This window comes from Eptatretus burgeri, chromosome 2, assembly GCF_056783735.1.
Source record: "Eptatretus burgeri isolate ZD-2024b chromosome 2, Ebu_testis_v1, whole genome shotgun sequence".
NCBI lineage: Eukaryota > Metazoa > Chordata > Myxini > Myxiniformes > Myxinidae > Eptatretus > Eptatretus burgeri.
The window spans coordinates 147167511-147181881 of NC_140962.1; the positions used below are offsets into that span (position 1 = coordinate 147167511).

The 14371-nt window shown below is 44.7% G+C and overlaps 1 long non-coding RNA gene across 1 annotated transcript in view; it reads left to right on the plus strand.

Moving 5' to 3' along the window:
* The window catches only part of LOC147033475 (uncharacterized), a 54226-nt gene that overhangs the window by 8513 nt on the left and 31342 nt on the right, over nt 1-14371 (plus strand). The window contains exon 2 of the long non-coding RNA XR_015055560.1: nt 200-247. This is a non-coding gene — a long non-coding RNA (uncharacterized LOC147033475). The remainder of the gene's footprint in view (nt 1-199; nt 248-14371) is intronic.

Here is a 14371-nt window from a genome sequence, read left to right on the forward strand (position 1 = left end):
GCATTTTATCAATGACGTCTTCAGCCAGGTGTCCCATCCGCCAACCTTACCTGGGTGGACTTTAAAGATCACGTGATATGATACTTTTTGGAACAAAAAGAAACAAAAGAAAAGTGGGCCGTCAAATGCCCTCGGTGATGATGCAACCAGCGGGTTGAATTCGTAATTGAATCCTGATGCACAATGCATTTCCTTGCAGAACAAGCATGGATGTGTTCGAATTCCTCCCTCCTCCAACACTCCCCAGGTATTTGACGCTTCGCCACCCACATTCCCTTTGATTGTTGTATTCTTCATGGGTTGTACGTGCTAACAGACCTCACTCCCCGAAATCTCCCACAAAGCAGTGTCTTTGTCCAACCCATACCTACTCAAGGTGTGCTCATTAGTGTGTAACACACAAACACACACATTCTGATATTGACTGCGTATGTTCTTTACTTTTGAGCTGAGATGTGCGAGGAATGGAGACATCACCTTTCAATTTCGATGGAACTATATTTGTATGATTTATTCAAAAAAACGCAGTTCGAGTGAACGGGTAAGTGCGAGTGTTTGAGTGTGTTTGGATGAGAGTGTATCGGTTTGAGTGCGAGAGTTTGAGTGTGCCTGTTTGAATGTGAGTGTGAGTATTTGAAAATGACAGTTTGAATCTGAGTGTAAGTGGTTGGAACGTGAGTATGAGTGTTTGGATGTTGGTGTGTAGGTTTAAGTGTGCATGTTTGAATGTGAGTGTTTAAATGTGTGTGTTTCTATGTGTGTTGAAATTCAAACAAAACTCAAACACTCACACTCAAAAACTAACACTCATGTTCGAACACAAACACTCTGATTCCAGACTGTCACTTTCAAACACTGCCGCTCACATGTGTTTGAATGTGTGTGTTTGAAAATGATGAGTGTCAGTGTTTGAAAGTGACAGTCTGGAATCAGAGTGTGTGTGTTCGAACGTGAGTGTTGGTGTTTGTGTGTGTGTGTGTGTATGTGTGTGTGTTTGTTTGAGTGTGTTTGGATGAGAGTGAATAGGTTTGAGTGCGAGTGTTTGAGTGTGGCTGTTTGAATGTGAGTGTGAGTGTTTGGATGTTGGTGTATTGGTTTGAGTGTGCATGTTTGAGTGTGCATGTTTGAATGTGAGTGCTTAAATGTGTGTTGAAATTCAAACAAAACTCAAACACTCACACTCAAAAACTAACACTCATGTTCGAACACAAGCACTCTGATTCCAGACTGTCACTTTCAAACACTGATGCTCACATGTGTTTGAATGTGTGTGTTTGAAAATGATGAGTGTCAGTGTTTGAAAGTGACAGTCTGGAATCAGAGTGTTGTTGTTTGAGTGTGTGTGTGTGTGTGTGTTTGAGTGTGTTTGGATGAGAGTGTATAGGTTTGAGTGCGAGTGTTTGAGTGTGCTTGTTTGAATCTGAGTGTAAGTGGTTTGAACGTGAGTATGAGTGTTTGGATGTTGGTGTATAGGTTTGAATGTGCATGTTTGAGTGTGCATGTTTGAATGTGAGTGTTTAAATGTGTGTGTTTCTTTGTGTGTTGAAATTCAAACGAAACTCAAACATCCACTCAAAAACTAACACTCACGTTTGAACACAAACACTCTGATTCCAGACTGTCACTTTCAAACACTGACGCTCACATGAGTTTGAATGTGTGTGTGTTTGAAAGTGACAGTTTGAATCTCAGTGTTTGTGTTCGAACGTGAGTGTGTGTGTGTGTGTGTGTGTGTGTGTGTGTGTGTGTGTGTGTGTGTGTGTGTGTGTGTGTGTGTGTGTGTGTGTGTGTGTGTGTTCGAACGTGAGTGTGTGTGTGTGTGTGTGTGTGTGTGTGTGTGTGTGTGTGTGTGTGCAAACATTGTCTTGAGAGGTTATCATGCAGCCGAATTGCCCTTTGCTGCAAGTACGCATTCATCCACTCCCAGGTGTATAGATAAGACGGGGTGAGATGCCCTTGCCAGGAAAGGAGAGGCAAGACGACCCCCCCAACCCCTTCCCTTCGTCAAGTATATACTGTAAACATCCTCCTCGGTACTTGTGTTCAGGATACTGAACACATCACCAGCACCGAGGAGCTTGGACTGCGGGGGCATCGCGGCCACCTTATAGTATTTCCTAGTGGAACAATACCAAACCTAATACATCCTCATAAGAAAGACAAATATAATTACACAAAGCTCATGCAAATCTTCCCATCTGCTCGATTTAATCCATTCATACCCAGGAGGTTAAAACAAGGCAGAACTCTAATACCATCCTCATCCTTCGTGTGATGCATGTACGAGTACAAACTCCTCCATGAGGCTTGGATAACGGGGGAATAAAACGATCTTCTTAAAACAGAGCAATTTTCGTGTGGAGTTACAAAAGCTTACAGAAACAACCAGTCTTGCATGGATGCTTTGAGGTTAAAAGAGAAAACAAATCTGAACCTTGTGTGGAATGGCATGTGAGCAGGTTATCCGGCCCGAGGGAGAGACAGAGAGAGACAGAGACAGAGACAGAGACAGAGACAGAGACAGAGACAGAGACAGAGACAGAGACAGAGACAGAGACAGAGACAGATGCATCACGTTAAAAATTAAATAGAGCAGTTGGAATCCGAGGATGAAAATAAACAAGCTATACAGCTTGAGGTCTCGTACATCAACTGCATATTGCTGCCCTCTATCGTCAAACTTATCTACAAGCCGAGATTTCGTACTTAACACATGTAAATAAGTATAACGTGATGAACGAGCGGTGATGACACAAAAATCAAAACACCTATTCGTGCCATATTAATGACAAATGCTCCTGTTACTCTCACTAACAAACCTGTAAGGAGCCCTCCCAACGCTCCATCCCGAGTTGGAGGGTCACAATACATCAGGTCTACCAAGTGGCCCTCAAAGATGGTGCTATTTACTACATGATGGGGTAAAACGGACAGCTTGGAGGTAGGGCACTCGGGTTTGATCAGTCGAGTCGACTTTGATGGAGCGGACTACAAACTTTCCTCCTGGTGTTTCACAGGTATGGTTTTGCACCAATGTACAATATGCCAGCATTAGTTGGTGGACATCAATTGGATCCCACTCTACATGTCTAAAAGAGACGACAATTGGGTGCCAAACTCAAACGAAACTCAACATTCCTGCCATAGTCTATGGGGCACTGCATCAACCGCATCGCTATACTTGAGTAATGATGCAACCAACACAGTTTTCATTATTGAATGGCTTTCCATGATGTATTTCCCAAATAGAAGTGACACCAGGGGCAGCCCCTTGATAAAATAGCTCAATACTTCTTGGTCCCGAGAGAGAAAAAAACTGGATCCAATCTGATGACCCCCACACGGTAAAACTTCCTTCGAAAAGCAAAGTATATAGAAAATATTGGTTCAGGAGTCAGTAAGTGACCACTATATTCGTTATTGGTGTGTGTCTGTCTGTCTGTCTGTCTGTCTGTCCCGAGCATAGCTCCGTGGGTTTTAATCCGATCCTGATAAAATTTGGGTGGGAGGTTTATATCATTATCTAGTTGTATTTTCTGAGAATGGGCATGCTGCGCCCATTACGGGTGGAGCCACACCCAAAAAACGTGTTTTTAGGGGGTAGCCGGTTTCAAGTTACATCTTCTCCGAGGGGGTTTGTCGAATCTGGCAGGGGTTTCGGTATTTTGTTAGCCCAATGGCACCTGCATAGCCTCACAGAGCTCCATTTTTTCATTTTCGCCCCAAGGTCAAGGTCACAAGGTCACGAACTTAGAAAATGTCAAAAAAATCAATAAATTGGGCATCGAGCTCCTAGGGTTTTCAACTGTTTTGAATGAAAGTTGGTATGTAAGTAGTGCTCTTCGGGTACTACAACTTTCATCATTTACGTTTTTCCAGATTCCCGCCAGTTTGCAAGTGGCGTCCCCTCGAAGGTCAAAAAATATAAAAGGCGAACCGTGTACATTACTCGTGAACCATCGCCATCTCCAGACATATATATATATATATATATATATATATATATATATATATATATATATATATATATATATATATATAATTTCTTTTTTTACACATACACACACACACATATACGAGAAAGGAGAGAAAATTAAAGGCAAGAAAGATGAAGCAGACAAAAGAAATGTTACAATGTGAAAATGAAACAAGGGAATGTCCCAATCGGGACCTTGCAATTTATATAGGGCAGAGGGACGAGTGTGTCTGAGGGTATAAAATGGAATTCAAAGGGAAAGTGTACAAGCTGATGAACATTGGATAATATCATTTCTCAACTGTCGAAATGACCTCACCATCTGCACACTATTGTTCACGTCTGAACACATCAACAATTCTCGGTAACAAGCAATTTTACCTTCACAATCCCTGCTGACAATCTTTTCAGCCAACTAACAACATCGTGTGTCAAATATTCCTGTTTCATGTCTACCAGCAAGTATTTCCGTATGCCATATGGGAGATTTGGATGAACTCGGAGTTGAACATTACCCATTTCAATACTCTATATAAATTGGCCACCCATGCGGTCTAGCTCAGGTTTATAATGGCTTGGAGTCATTTAACACCTGATTTGGTGGTTCACGCCATCGGAATGGTTCAAGGGGTGATTCGTCGGTGTAAAATTGCTCGTCAATGCAACGTGGCAATTCTTTGATCAGATGGGGCATTGCATGGAGAGATCTCATTCAGGTAGCCCATGGGTTACAATATCTTGTGAGAATCAGAAGAAAGTGCTTTTTAACAGCAAGACCTCTCCAGAGTGACCTGCAAAGGGCAATAAGCCATCAAATATTTACACAAATAATTCAGAACAAGATGTATACAAGTGGTATGAGGTCCAGAACATTACTGCTCTGCGTCTCTCTATAACACAATGCAATCGTCAGAAGCACATGCAATAGTTGACGCAGCAGCATCACAATAGGGAATGACCCTTTGGCACCACATTTGTTTCACCGATGTTGCTAGCTTCCACCAATATTTTAATAATACACTTCCGGTTTGGGTTATAGACTTCCCCCCATCCTGCAGCGTCCCAACGCCTCCCCTATCTCGAACTGTGTGGACCTCACACATCTGAGGTCTCTGCTCTAACCTGACAGATCTCTCAATCCAGTTCACTGCCGATTAAACCAGTCGTCATCTATTTCGCAGAATCTTTCCTCCCACAGGATGTCCCCAACTCCTAAGTGTATCTCCCCAGTTCGTGTTTCCTCTGACTTGATAGGCCTGAACCATGCTCTGGCGGCAAAGTTGCACTTTGCGTAAATAATTCAATTTATCAATGCCCTTGCATTGACCTTACACCTCCCAACCCACAACAGTACCTCTGGCAGCGACTTCCCCTCACCTCTTGTTCATCTGTGTTGTATCGTCCTTCTAACAGCGATGACTCCATCTGCATCTCTTTCAGGCAACATGGACAAACTTTTGTCTACTCATCCCAACTCTCTCTTCCTCAAATGTGGTGATTTTAATTGTCACCATGCAACTTCGCCGGGTGTTGGTACCTTTCTCACCAGCCATGGCACTTCAGCAAAGGATTTCTATGACTCCCTTGATCTGACTCAATCCGTGAACTTTCTAACCTGGATTTCTCCCAATAGCAAATCATCCCTTCTTGACTTGGTGATGACGAACTTTCCCACAAATATCTCCTGCGCTTTCTCTGCACCAATTGGTTCATCTGATCACATGCTTGTGAAAGTCAACATCTCAACAGTCAACATGTGAAAGAAAGCTTGTGAAAGTTAATTTTAAAATTAATAACCTTCCTTGTATCCTTTCGATCGAACACCTCCTGCAACGACTTGTCTCTCTCCCCCTCCCCCAGCCCCTCTTCCTGATATTTTTCATCGACCCAGCAGCTTCCTTCTGCGTTTACCGTTCCAAATTCACCATACACGTCCACAATTTTACTTCAACCATCCCTTTTCCGAATTTTACACAATCCTTATTAAAAATAAATAAATAAACAAATTCACTTTGAATATGCACCTCCCTGAGCCACGTGCTTCTTCCGAAACCACGTGATCTGTTTACACCCTCTGTGTTTACCAATCCAAATTCACCATTAACCTCACGATTTTCTCTTCAACCATTCCATTACCTAATTTGATGAAAACTCTCTCTCAATAAATAATAATAAAAACAATCTCTTGTAATGCTTCATATTCCTCTTTCACACGTGTGGTTCTCATTATTGTATCATAATGCACTACTCTTCTTCAATTTCAACAGACTGCTCTCAATTCGACCTTTCCTTCATACCTTGCCTAAACCAGACATTATCTGCCTAACAGAAACTTTCCTCCCAGAAGACGTGTCTGACTCCAAAGTATCTCTCCCTGGTTACTCCATCCTCGGGTATGACAGACCTGAGCTTCATCTTGGTCGAGGAGTTGCTCTCTTCATCAAAGACTCCATTCCCCGCTCTCCATGCACTGCCCTCACTCCCCCACACCCCCAGGAATACCTCTGGCTACGGCTTCCCCTTCACTCTCACCTCATGTTTATATGTGTACTGTACCGTCCACCAAACAGTGATTACTCTATTTACACCTCACTAGCCGAAAACATGGACCAACTTCTATCTTCTCCTCCAAACTCTCTCTTCCTCATATGTGGTGATTTCAATTGTCATCATGCCAGTTGCTGAGGTGTGGGTACCCCTCTCACCTGTCATGGCACTTCAGCAAAAGCTTTCTGCGACTCATTGGGACTGACTCAATCAGTCAATTTCCCGACTCGGAATCTCAACCAATGGTACTCAATCTCTTCTGGATCTGATTTTGACAAATTTCCCTGAAAATATCTGCTGCTCTTCCTCCACTCCAAGTGGTTCATCTGACCACGTCCTTGTCAAAGTTGACATCTCTCTGGCTGTTATTCGAGATCCATTTGAGTGCCGTCAAGTCTGGCATTTCACTCAGAGCGATTGGCAGGGTCTCCAAGCAGCCATCAAACTTCGAGACTGGACTCCCATCGCTACTTTCACCAACATCAACTCATCCTGGGAATTATTTCAAAGAAACTTGCTTTCCCTCATGCAAATATTTATCCCCTCTCGTCTTCATTTGTCCTACCTTTCCTCCCATCCATGGTTCAATGAATCTTGTGGCGAGGCAGTTGTCCTGAAACAACTTGCCTTTGCCTCATGGAAAGTAAACCCAAATGAGGATAATCTCAGTTCCTTCCATAAAGCTTGGAACAAGTGTGTATCTACCCTCAGGAGAGACAGAAAACAACATCTTTCTAATTTCGAGTCTGAACTCTCAAACCTTCCTACCTCCTCCAAATCCTGGTGGCATCTAATCAAATCTGTTTCTGGTGTATGTTCCCCCTCCATCCCCTCCCTTACCTCAAATGGCAGCACTGCTGATACCGCATGTGAAACGGCTGAATGCCTAAACTAGGTGTTTGCATCGAAATCTTGTGTCCGAAACCCATTTCTTTCTCTACCCACCTTACCCAGTCGCACACAACTGTCCCTGCACTCTGTGTCCTTTTCTCCTGACAAGGTGGAGAGCTTGCTGTCAAACCTCGACTCAGATTCTGCAACCGGTCGAAATGGCATCAGCCTACATGTCCTAACAAGCAGCTCCTCTGTTCTTGCTCACCCTCTCTCTGTTCTATTCGCCCTCTCATTTGCTCAAGGTCATCTGCCATCTGCTTGGAAATCAGCAAACATTACTGCCCTGCATTGAAAAGATGCAAAAACAGATCCCTGCAACAACAGACCAATCACCCTTCTCCCAATCATCGGCAAGGTTATTGAATCCATCATCGCTTCAGACATGAAATCCTTCCTCTTCTCCAATGGCTTGATTTCCGATCATCAATTTGGTTTCAGACCAGGTCACTCTACCCTGGATATGCTGCTTATGCTCTCCCAACAATGGATGGAGGTCCTCAATGCTGGACATGAAATCAGAGCCATTTCCCTCAACATATCATGTACTTTTGACACAGTCTGGCACCCTGCCCTGCTCATCAAACTCTCTTCCTATGGTATCCAAGGCTATCTCCCCTCATGGCTCACTGACTTCCTCTCCTATCACAGCCAACGTGTGGCCCTAAATGGATCATTTATGTGTGGCCCAATGTCACTTGCATAGCCCCACGGAGCTCGATTTTTCATTTTCATCCCAAGCTCAAGGTCACAAGGTCACGAACTTAGAAAATGTCAAAAAAATCAATAAATCAAATGGATCATAAATGGATCATGTAGCCCTTTCATTCCCTCTTCCTGTCCAGCCTGGAGTTCCCCAAGGTAGTGTTCTGGGCCCTGTTCTTTTTCTGGTTTTCATCAATGATCTCCCTGACTCTCTGAAAAATCCTCTTTATCTCTTTGCTGATGACTCCACCCAATGCCGTACCATCTGTCATCCCTCAGACCGGCAAGCAGCAGCTTCTTCACTCTCTGCAGATCTGGGTAAAATCACAAACTGGTCCAACACGTGGAACATGTCTTTCAATCCGGACAAATCTCACACTCTCACTATGTCTCTTTGAAAGGACCGTTTAGAACCCCCCCCCCCCCCCCTCATCTACTTTCTCAACAATCCTCTGGAAGAAGTGCTTTCTTTCAAGCTTCTGGGTCTCACGATCTGCCATGATCTTTCCTGAGAAAGCCACATTTCCAACCTGGCCTCCAAAGCCAGTCGCCAAAGGGGAAACCTCCGTCGTGCAAAGTCCTTCCTCGCCCACCTGAGCTCCACTTACAAACATACAACCTACAAAGCTTTTGTCCACAGCCTAATGGAGTACTGCTCTCCCATCATTGGTATATCGGATCATTGGTGTCTCCCACAATGAGGCTGTCTTTGGGCCTCTCTCTCTCTCTCTCTCTCTCTCTCTCTCTCTCTCTCTCTCTCTCTCTCTCTCTCTCTCTCTCTCTCTCTCTCTCTCTCTCTCTCTCTCTCTCTCTCTCTCTCTCTCTCTCTCTCTCTCTCTCTCTCTCTTTCTCTCTTTCTCTTTCTCTCTTTCTCTCTTTCTCTCTTTCTCTCTTTCTCTCTTTCTCTCTTTCTCTCTTTCTCTCTTTCTCTCTTTCTCTCTTTCTCTCTTTCTCTTTCTCTTTCTCTTTCTCTCTTTCTCTCTTTCTCTCTTTCTCTCTTTCTCTCTTTCTCTCTTTCTCTCTTTCTCTCTTTCTCTCTTTCTCTTTCTCTCTTTCTCTCTTTCTCTCTTTCTCTCTTTCTCTCTTTCTCTCTTTCTCTCTTTCTCTCTTTCTCTCTTTCTCTCTTTCTCTCTTTTTCTCTCTCTTTTTCTCTCTCTCTCTCTCCAGGCAGGTTGGTGGTCTTTCTCTCTTCTACTGTCTCCTCTCTGGTCTTGCACTCCCCCCCCCCTGCTCTGTCTGCGATTTGACCCCACCATATTTCCGCAGGGCGCTCAAGGTCTGCCAACAACCCCCTTCTGGTAAAACTACCAAAATCACGAATCACTGCTCACCTTCACTCTTTCATTCCTATTTTTTTCCCACCTTTGGAATAAACTCCCTCACTCTATTCAATCCCATTCTTCCCTACAGGCTTTCAAAACAGCTGTTCACCACCACCTCTTATCATCCCCCATCTTTGAAGCCTGGTGTTGGCTTAGTGGTTAGGATGGTGGCTTGGGATCCCAGGGTCCTGAGTTCAAGCCCCGTTGGCTGCTGAATTAACACCAGGGGGTTGACTCAGCCTGTCATCCTTCCGAGGTCGGCGAAATGAGTGCCAGTGTACTGGTCCCGGTGTATGCCCCAGTTAGAATAGGTGTATCATATCCCTGTGTGTCGTAAGAGGTGACCAGGGTTGGCGTCAGGAAGGGCATCCGGCCATAAAACATTGCCTCAAGAAAAAGCCAAACCCCTGCACAGCAGGGAAAAATGGCTGTAAAAACGGTCATTTTATTATATGTATATCCAAATCCTCGATCTTTTCTATCCCCATTAATCCACCCCAAAGCCACCTCCTTCAAATTCCCTGCTTTCCTTCCTGAAAGTCCCTGTCGTGTCCATCTTGTATACCCCACGTTCCCCGCCCCATCCCTCTCCCTTCCACAGATCTCCTAATGTCTCTGTTTCTCACTGTTTTGTCCTTCCAACGCCCCTCTTGTCTCATTGCTGTGCATTGTGTGTTAGCTCTCATATGAGCCTTGACAAGGAATACAAAAAAAAATCTCTCTGGGTTGCCTCAATGCCAATGAGTCTGGCATTTCACTAAAGCAGATTGGCAAGGACTGCTCGCAGTCATCTCTCTTCAGGACTGGTCTCCCATATCTACTGCCCCTGGTGTTAACTCAGCATGGGAATTCTTGCAGGGAAAGCTGCTCTCTCGCATGCACAGATTCATCCCATCTCGGCTTCACTAATTATCCAACCCTTCTTCCCACCTATGGAACACTGGATAATCCTGTGGGTTGCAGTTGCCCTGGAACAACTTTCCTTCTCTTCCTGGACCAAAGGCAGTATCATTGCATTCCAAAACATCCGCAACAAGTGTGTGTGTGTCCACTCTCAGGAGAGCCATAATACAGCATCTGTCCAACTTCAAGAATGAACTTTCAAACTCGTCTCCCTCCTCTAAAACCTGGTCGTGCCTTGTTAAGTCTGTCTCTGGTGTGTGTGCTCTCTTTCCAACTCTCTTCCCTCTCTTGAAATGGCACCACAGTGGACTCCGCTCATGAGAAAGCCAAATGCCTCAATCCTGTGTTTGCTTCCAAATCTTGTGTGTCCCCAACCCCTCACTTTCGGTTCCGATCCTTCACAGTCATACTGAACTGCTCCTGGATTCTGTGTCTTTTTGCACCTGAGAAGGCGCAGAAGGTTCTTTCGACCCTCAAGTCTAACTTTGCCACTGGACCGGATGGCATCAGCTCACGTGTCCTCAAAACCTGCTCTGCTGCTCTTGCATTGACGTTTTTGCCAACTTGCACGCTCACTTCAGACGGCCGCCATGTTGTTTTCACGTAACAATAACTTTGGCTTACACTGACAGGTTTGTTTGTGGAGTGTACAAGTCAATGTCTTCATCCACATTTCTTCCACTCGACATTGCTGTTTAATGTCCTCGCCACTCGAGATAGTCTTGACAGGTGCACATTACACCGTTGTGACTTTCAGTGAGAGTTTGAAACTTTTTTAGGATCATGACATCAACCTTCAGAGGACACAACAGTGTGACCACTCCTTGGCTTCTTTCACAAGATCTTGTCTATCCGGTGTTCACCTTGGCGTCTTGGTTTTCTGTAGGTTTTCTTGTTATCATCGCTTTTCCGAAACCTTGTGAATTCTTGGCTTTTTTCATTGGCTCACCTTGGTATTTATGAGAATGAGTTGTCACACTGGGACACACTCCGGTGGGCTTCTGCGCACCCCATCTGCTCCAATCTCATACAGTCCAGGTCTGAAAAGTTATCAAACATAAAGCAAACACATACAGTTCACGCGTCACAGTACAGTATCGAGTCCAGTTATCTTTCCCCATTTTGATTCTGTGACGCTGTTACCAAAATTAAAAATGCTTTGGAATCGATTTCTTTCAACAGATCAATACTTCATAAGGTCTCCAATGGATCAATACTTTGCAGTTCACAAGGTTGGTCTCCCATACATTCCTTCCTTTTTTTTTTTTTAATCATTGTCCTCTTTCTCGTTTAAAATTTTTTTTTTGCTGACTTTCTATACAATTGCTTTATGGTATATTTTCTCATTTCTTGTTAAGTAATCAAACCCTTCAAGTCACCAAGCAGCCCTGGGCACACTTCCAAAGAATCGATGCTGTAATTGTACTCAGTACATAAGAAAAGGTTGAAAAGGAGGCTATAAGAAGTGCCTTCACCCAGAGACCACCAGGGTGAGCTGCCGTGGTCCCATTACAGGCCGAATACACCAGAGACCCTACACAGGGCTTCACTTTGACTTGTGTCAGAGGGAAATTGATTCAAAATTAAATTTACTCAAGTACATACAGAACCCCAAATCCACTGCTCTCAATTTCACATGACGCACCCACACGGGGTGCTTTGAAACGTTGCTTTTCTTGAACTTTAACCGCACTAATTTGTGCTTCACTCTTTCCATCTTTCCTCGCAGAAGAATTCTTTTTGGAAGTCTCCTCCACCGTAAAGCCCCCCATTACGCTTCTGCACACCGTGCGGATGTCACAATGCGACAAAACCGATTACTGAAGAACGCAGATGTGGCCGCAATGGGTCACACAGAAACGTGAGATGGTGACCAAACAGCATTTGACAAATAACATGGAGTAAAGGTAAAAAAAAAACAGTGGTGGGGATTAATCCAGACCCCAACCACGAGGGACCACGTGATGCAGGAAAAGTTGGGAGTCGGAGGAATTTTTGAGTCGAGTATCAAATGCCTCTGCCGCTGGGAGGTGGGTTCACCCACGGGTCACGATCATGTGCTAGCGGTCAGGACCAATATCGGGAGTCAGTGTCCCACAGTCATTGTGCATCAGGGGTGTTTTTTTTCATCCTTGAGTCGCCATTTTAACATTGGCCGACTTAGTCATTTCGGATGAACATCATAAAACTTTAAAACAAGCAAATATTGTGGTCTAATATGTTGATCAGTTACAGAACGTTATATTTTACACTCGCAAATACAACCTGTCGCTTCACTGACAGGAACACTGAGATGGGGGGGGGGGAAATGGTGGGGGGGGGTGGGAGAGAGAGGGATGGGGGAAAAGTGAGGAGAAAGAGAGAGGAGGGAGGGAGAGTGAGGAAGGGAAAGCAGACATGGTGGAGTGTCAATTACAAGTCATACTGTTTCATCAAAATGATTCTGCATCGAATAAGAGTGAAGATGGAAAAATAATAATGTCTGAAATCCATTTTCAACGGTTATACTACAAATACCACCCAGAGACAAACACCGCCCGGAGATGTCCAGAGAGCAACACCACCTGGTGCAGCCGGAGACAAACTCCCGTCTGGACATAAACACCACCCAGACACAAACTCTTGTCTGGACATAAGCACTGCCCGAACACGTCCAGAGACAAACTCCCATCTGGACGCATCTGGAGATAAACTCCCATCCGGCCATAACCACCGTCCAGACACATATGGAGATACGTCTCTGGAGACAAACTCCCATCCAGACATAAACACTGCCCAGATAAATTTGGAGACAAACACCGCCCGAACATAAATACCACCCGGTCACATCCGGAGCCAAGCTGTCTGGAGACAAACACCGCTTGGACACGTCCAGAGACAAACTCCCATCCGACCATGTCCAGAGACAAACTCCCATCCGGACACGTCTGCAGACAAACTCCCATCGTGACACGTCTGGCGACAAACTCCCATCCAGACACGTCTGGAGACAAACCCCGCTCGGACAAAACCACCATCCAGACACACATAGAGACAACCACCATCCAGACATAACGACCATCCAGATAAGTCCAGAGACAGAGAGAGGGCTGGGGGGTAGGGAAGTAATCAGAAAATATGTTCTGATTTGTGAACAACACACACACACATACACACACACACACACACACACACACACACACACACACACACACACACACACACACACACACACACACACATAACCGATATTGGCAATTTTTCGGGAATCGGCAGGTTGGAGTAAATGTGATTACCGACTACAGTACGTACTGTATACAACTCAGAATGTAACAGCATTAACCATGCACACGTCTCTGGCTCAGGTGGAAGTAACACTTCATTATTGGTCCTATATATACTTTATTTATTGGTCCTTCATTTATTGGTCCTATATACAGCACTGTACCTTGGTCGTGTTGAACTTCACCTGTTGCTGCCGAGCTCTCAGCATAACCTGTGCACTATTTGGTCATGTTCTTCCACACTCTCAGCGGTAATGATGATGTCATCGGCGATGACCTACACACCAAGGATATCGATGAAGGCCTCCTGGTTTATCTCATGTATGATTTCACACTCGCTGACAGTATGCCAAAAGGCATGTGACAGAATCTCATCCTTCCCCATGCAATGGAGAGCTAAGTCATGCAGCAGCCAAGCTCTGCAATGTGGAAATGCCTGAACAGACTAAGATCTGGTGTTGGACGAACAAAAGTCACTCTCTCCAAATGGGGATACTTAAATGACAGGGACGCTGTGTCTGATTGCGGCACTGAACCACAAACCATGCAGCATCTCCTGACATTCCCCCTGCTGGAACAGCCCTGCACAGCATCGGATTTGGCAGAGTTTAATTATGAGGGTCAGCAATGTGCTCAGCTTTGGCTGAACCACATCTAGCCATGTGTACTGCAACTGCCGTTTTTGTGGACACGATAAATAAGTAATCCTTCACCTGTCAGTACCTGTCAGCCATGTCAATCACTGTGAACACCTTCTTGTTGCT